The sequence below is a fragment of the Euprymna scolopes genome, chromosome 31 (genome assembly GCF_053919585.1).
Source record: "Euprymna scolopes isolate OS-2025 chromosome 31, ASM5391958v1, whole genome shotgun sequence".
Taxonomy (NCBI): domain Eukaryota; kingdom Metazoa; phylum Mollusca; class Cephalopoda; order Sepiida; family Sepiolidae; genus Euprymna; species Euprymna scolopes.
The window spans coordinates 35,157,975-35,163,974 of NC_136512.1; positions in this window are offsets into that span (position 1 = coordinate 35,157,975).

Sequence of the window (6,000 nt, forward strand, 5' to 3'; positions counted from 1 at the left end):
CAATAATATTTGTCTAAATGAGAAGATGATACCTAAATATACACAATAAATAAAATAGTAGATGCATATATGCGTGCATGTGTGTGCGTAAATATTTAACCGATAAACTCTTAAACTACTGGTCACATAACAACACAGAAATTAACAGGAAATAATGATCATACACCAAGGATGGTTTATAACGAGTAGAATCTTTGTTTGGATGGATGAATAACTCGTACAGAAATATGTCGGTAAGTTAATATGAAAAATGTTCATTTCAACTTACCGACATATTTCTGTACAAATATAATCATAGCTAAATGTAGCTTAATTTTAAATTTTACTTATCTATCTGTCAGGTCATCTCAAACGATAGGGAATGTGGTTGGGACGGTAAATGATTTGGTTTCGATTTTACCTGATGGCATCCAAATCATATTTTTTTTAACTTTTGTAATTGGCTCGTATATATAATATTTTTTTTCATAGGCATCACCACATTATCAAGGCCCAGAGGCCACTCAAGGATAAGGGTTAAAGAGTGTACAGTAGAAATTGGACAATATAGTAATCATTAGTAATGAAAATTTGGTAAATTTGATAACTTATATGGAACGGCTCATCAAGAACTTATTTATTTAGACTTGAACACAACCATATTGTAGTCAGCTGGAAAGCAGGAAAACGGAAGACAATTCTACAGGCGTGCAGTTCTAAGAAAGAAGCTCTGTTCATGGAATCTACGTTTAGGTTTAGGCACAGATAAAGAGCGGGGGGAATTATTGATAGTGTTTACAGCTAGACGAGTGTTTCTTGTGAAAGTTTGGCGAGGGGGGGCCATAGATTGAAGCTCAGTCGAACACTTTCCATGAAAATAACGATACATCAGAGACAAACTCGCAACATCTCTTCTGTGAGATAGAGGTTGCAAGGAGGAGAAAAGGACATCTCCTACGAGGCTACGAAGTCTATTTTGAACTCTTTCAAGGCAGGACAGGTCTTTTCTAGCAGCTCCTGCCCAGATGTGACAACAGTATTCCATCCTTGGACGTACCTGGCTCTTATATAGATAGAGAATTGCATCAGCAGTGAGATATTTACCGGATCGATAGAAAGATCCCACCATTTTTCCCGCGGCCTTGGCAACAGATTTCATGTACGTGTTCCATTTAAGATCAGGAGTAATGGTCAAGCCCAGAAGCTTGTCAAAACTTGAGGTCTCCTGAAGACGAGAGCCATTCATTTCAATTGATGCCAAATGTGGATTAGAATGTTGATGATGTAAAGAGAGAAGCTTGGTTTTAGATGCATTAAAAGTAAGTAGCCACTCCTTTCCCCATTGTACTACGTGTTCAAGATCAGAGGAGAGAGAATTGGAGGGAACTTGGTCGTTTACTGTCTTAGATGTGCTAGCATAAATGGTAGTGTCGTCAGCATAAATGTCTACAAATGATGTAAGGATGTGATTTGGAAGATCATTAATGTAGATCAGGAAAAGAGTTGGGCCCAGGATGGACCCCTGAGGGACACCGGCATTAATACTGTGAGCTTCTGATTTTTGTCCCCTCAACTACTACTCTTATGAACCTATCAGAAAGAAATGATTTAATAATTGAGAAGACATTTCCAGCTATACCATAGCTAGCGATCTTATGAAGTAAACCTTTATGCAACACCCTATCAAAGGCCTTAGATATGTCAAGAGCAATTGCCCTAGAAAGATTGCCATCGTCGAGAGATTTGCTAATCCTATGCGATATAACTGTAAGCACATCTGCTGTAGATCTAGCAGAACGGAAACCATATTGAGTGTCACTAAGAAGGTTATTTTTGTTGAGATGGTTGATTACTTCTGTATTTAACACAGATTCTAGCAACTTACTCATGACGCACAGGAGACTTATTGGCCTGTACTGAGAGGGGGATGAGTGATCACCTGAATTCTTAAATACAGGGCATACTGATGAGATTTTCCAGGGTTATAAGAAGCTATTCTCCTTAAGACAACGTTTAAACAGTTTTGTAAGTATGGGCGCTAGTTCAGGTTGAAGTTTTTGGATTACTATAATTGGAATACCGTCAGGGCCAGTTGCTTTACTGGAATCAAGGTTTTTGATTAGCTTGGCAACATCACGTACAGATATACGTATATCACATAGCGTGTTTTCTGATACAGGAGGAAATATTGGGGGTTGGCGGCCTTGGTCGCAAAGGGTAGAATTAGCTGCAAAGTTCCTGACAAAGAGTTTGGCTTTGTCTGATGCTGATGAGATTACCTCAGGTCCATTGATAATAGTTGGGATGGAACACACGCTTCTGTTTAGGATTCTGTTTGCTATTTGCCAAAACCGGTGGGAACCAAGCCGCTGCTCAGCTACTTTGGACTTAACAGATTGAGCATACAACTCTCTTGCGTTCCTTATTACTTTCTTACAATGGTTGCTGGCAGACCTGAAAACGGCTTTAGTTTCCATACATCTATTACGTTTGAAGCAGTGGAAAAAGTGATTTCTGTGCGCAATGGCAGCAGCGCATTCTGGAGAGAACCATGGCTGGCTGTTAGGTTTTTGCTGAAACTTTTTCGAGGGTATGAAATGGTCAATACCTACAATTAACCATTCAGTCAGGTCTAATACTATAGAGGACACATCCTTTTTAAACATGGAATGCAGAGGTAGATCAGATATAAATGTACGGAAGCTATCCCAGTCAGCCTTAGTGTATCGATATACTGTACGATGGAGAGGTACGTCTGGGGACTTATTACATTTCATTTTTATCTTAATTGATACAACAGAGTGGTCGGAAGATCCAAGAGAAGACAGAACAGAAACTGAACATAGTTCAGGGCAAGTTGTGAGAAAAAGGTCTAGTAGACTCGCATACTGGCCGTCATTGTCGGGCACACGGGTGGGTTCCTGAACAATCTGAGTGTGGTCATAGACAATGGAGAAATCATGACAGAACCTCCCCTCATCATCGGTCTTGTTTGAGTGGGTCAACCATTCGACGTTGTGAACATTGAAGTCTCCACATACGTGAATGTTAGCTGAAGGATAAGCAGATAGGACTTGGTCAATATTCAATAGAGAATTAGCTATGGAATAATAAATATGAACTCTGCATAAATTAAAATATATTTAAGCGTATTTTACTATCTGGCAAGACTGGAAGGCCCCGCTAGTGTTTGCATCCATATTTTGAAACATGACGTAAATCATAAATCTATGACGTCACGCCAAAGTTATAATTATTAGGTTGGTGCGAAAATGATGTCGCTTTTTTATATGAGTTGGACGTAAAACAAAACGGCATTATTTTTGCACTTAACCTAATATTTAGTTAATGGGAATGCTTTAAGCCGTATTTATAAGAAAGTTTAGCATAAATACTTGTGTCTATACGAGTGTTTGTTCTTAATGTTTTGCGGGGGGGGGACATAAATTTTAGCTCACTCGAGCACTTTTCATGAAAATAAGGATCGAGCAGAAATAGATTTGAGAAATTAGTTGCAAGATTCAACATGTTTTATTGAGGTTGATTATTTTATTATATATAAAAAAAAAGTATCGCCCGAGATGATTATGATAGAATGAGAGAAATCATTTTCTACAGTAAATAACATTTTGGCGACGTTCGTTTTTGCAAGGAGGTGTAGTTGTCCTCCCACATACAGGACCTGATATTCTTAGATGGTCACGCATCTAAAAAATATAATTTTGCTGGATAGACGAAGAAACGCAGATATCTAAAACTGGCTTCGTAGTTGGCATGTCTATCAACAATATTATTCGAAGATAGAATGTATTTATCACTTGGGGGGCTGTCAGTCTGTAACTATCTAAAGAAATCATCTACATATTAATACGGTAGTAACTTTAACGTCACGTCTCTTTCAGATGATTTTTATACATGACAATATAGCATCCCATTCTGCTTGGGGCGACAGCATCCTTCCTTGAATCTATGAAATTCGTTGGGGAAATTCTCATGACCTGACCACCGTGTTATCCAGACCTAAACCCCATTGAATATCTCTGGTCAATATTAAAAAGAGGAGCTTATGAGGGAGAAAAGCAATTTATTTCAAAGGATGCCTTCTGGAGGAACATAGTTGATGTTGCTTGAGCCATAACTACTTTAAAGATCAAAGAATAGACTTCCTCGGGGGTAAAAGGTTGTTTTAAGTTATTTTTTAAAAAATGGTGGATATGTCGATAAATAATTAATTTATATGTGAGACCCATACCTAGAATATGATTTTGTTTATTATTCTTTGACAGAAAAATATAATAAAAAGTAAAGTTCGCAAGATAAGACATTGCATTTTTGCCCTAAACCAACATTTTAAGAGACCCGCAATAAAGCGATGGGCAGTGGAAATTCTTCGATAAAGAATAAAATGTCATAACTTCGTGAATATCGCATGAATTTGAATAACATTTTTGAAAATAACTAACCTTAAAGGAGTCGTTTGATGATATGACGTGACTGTCTTGAGCAGAAATTAAAATCCCCTAAACCCTGAGTAAGGCCGGGTAAATATGCTGACGGTAAATATGACGTGACCATGACCATTGGGGAGATTAAAATTCCCTAAAACCCTGAGTAAGGGCAGGTAAATATGCTGAGATTGTCCGTTAAACGTTGATTGAATCCCGGACAGCGGCAGGTGACCTATAAAAAGGGACGAATTTATTGTGCTTTGTAAAAACAGACATATACTTTATTGTTTAAGCCAATGATAGGAAATGTCGGCATAATGTAGAAATGAAATAATGCACTCGTTGGCCTAAGGAACACTTGCTCACACGTAACAATGTTGACCTTTTTGATGGCGTGTGAGATAAATTTAGTTTTGGGCCCAGATTCTAAACTATGGACGACCTGTTAAAAATGCACACACGCAAAAGAGTCGGATATTTCTCGTTTGACGTGTTGGGTTCTGGTTGGCTGGGCACATCGCCCGACCAACCCCGTTACCTTAGTATAAAAGAAAATACCCACGCCAAATTTAGCAGATTAAGCCAGACCTCTGTGAGTGAGGACCTAACCAAGAGATATCACCCCTATCCAGCCGTCACCACCACCACCATTGTAAAGGACGAAGAATAAGACTTTTGGATAATATTGGTGTTTTTGATATAATCGAACTGAACGATGTATATATGTAAAAACTTGTAATTTTTGTGAAATGAACTTTTCGTAGCTAGAACCCCCGAAGTCTGTTTTTCTTTCCTGGCGCGTATGCAAAGCTAATTGATTTTCAGCAGAATCGACACAAAACCTGAGACGCTAAGAATTTATGTGAAGATCTCCCGGAAGAAGACGATCACGACCATTTAATTTTCGATGAGGTCAGAGGCCATATGTAGACTTGGGCGGGAGGGATTTACAATATAACTTTCATTTTGTTGTGACATATATTTAGTGAAATATTGATATTTTACTAATCTGCAATAAAGCGATTAACACAGTATAGATACGCATATCCTTCTTTTTTAATAAATAGGATCTCCCGATCACCGAAGACAATATAAAAAAATGATGTCGTACGTGAAACTAAAATATACCTTCCTGCTCTTCTGGCTAGGATCCAAGGGTAGTATCTGTTCTGTCTAACGATGGTATAATGATGTTGTATTTCGTAAATTTGTTGAAAAGATTGACCTTATTCATAAATTCCGAAATGAAAAGCCCCGTGGTTTAGTCCGGACTTGGACTGGTAGACGAGTCTCCTGTGCTGTACAACTTCCGAGTTATATAAACCGGTTCTTAATCAAGTGAGTCGATGTAGTGATTTAGAAATGTCAAAGTTTCCATAATATAGTTTACTCTGATCTTTTTCGTGTACGGGTAAACTTAGATAGACCTAAGGCTAGGTTGGCTGGTTACTGGAAACTCAACACGTGGTTGTTTGATGTGAAGGGTTACAGTGACAAGCTATTACTAACCGTACAGCGGGAGTTGACGGGTGGCATAATAGAGAATAGATGGTGGGGTAAAGTGAAAAAGTAA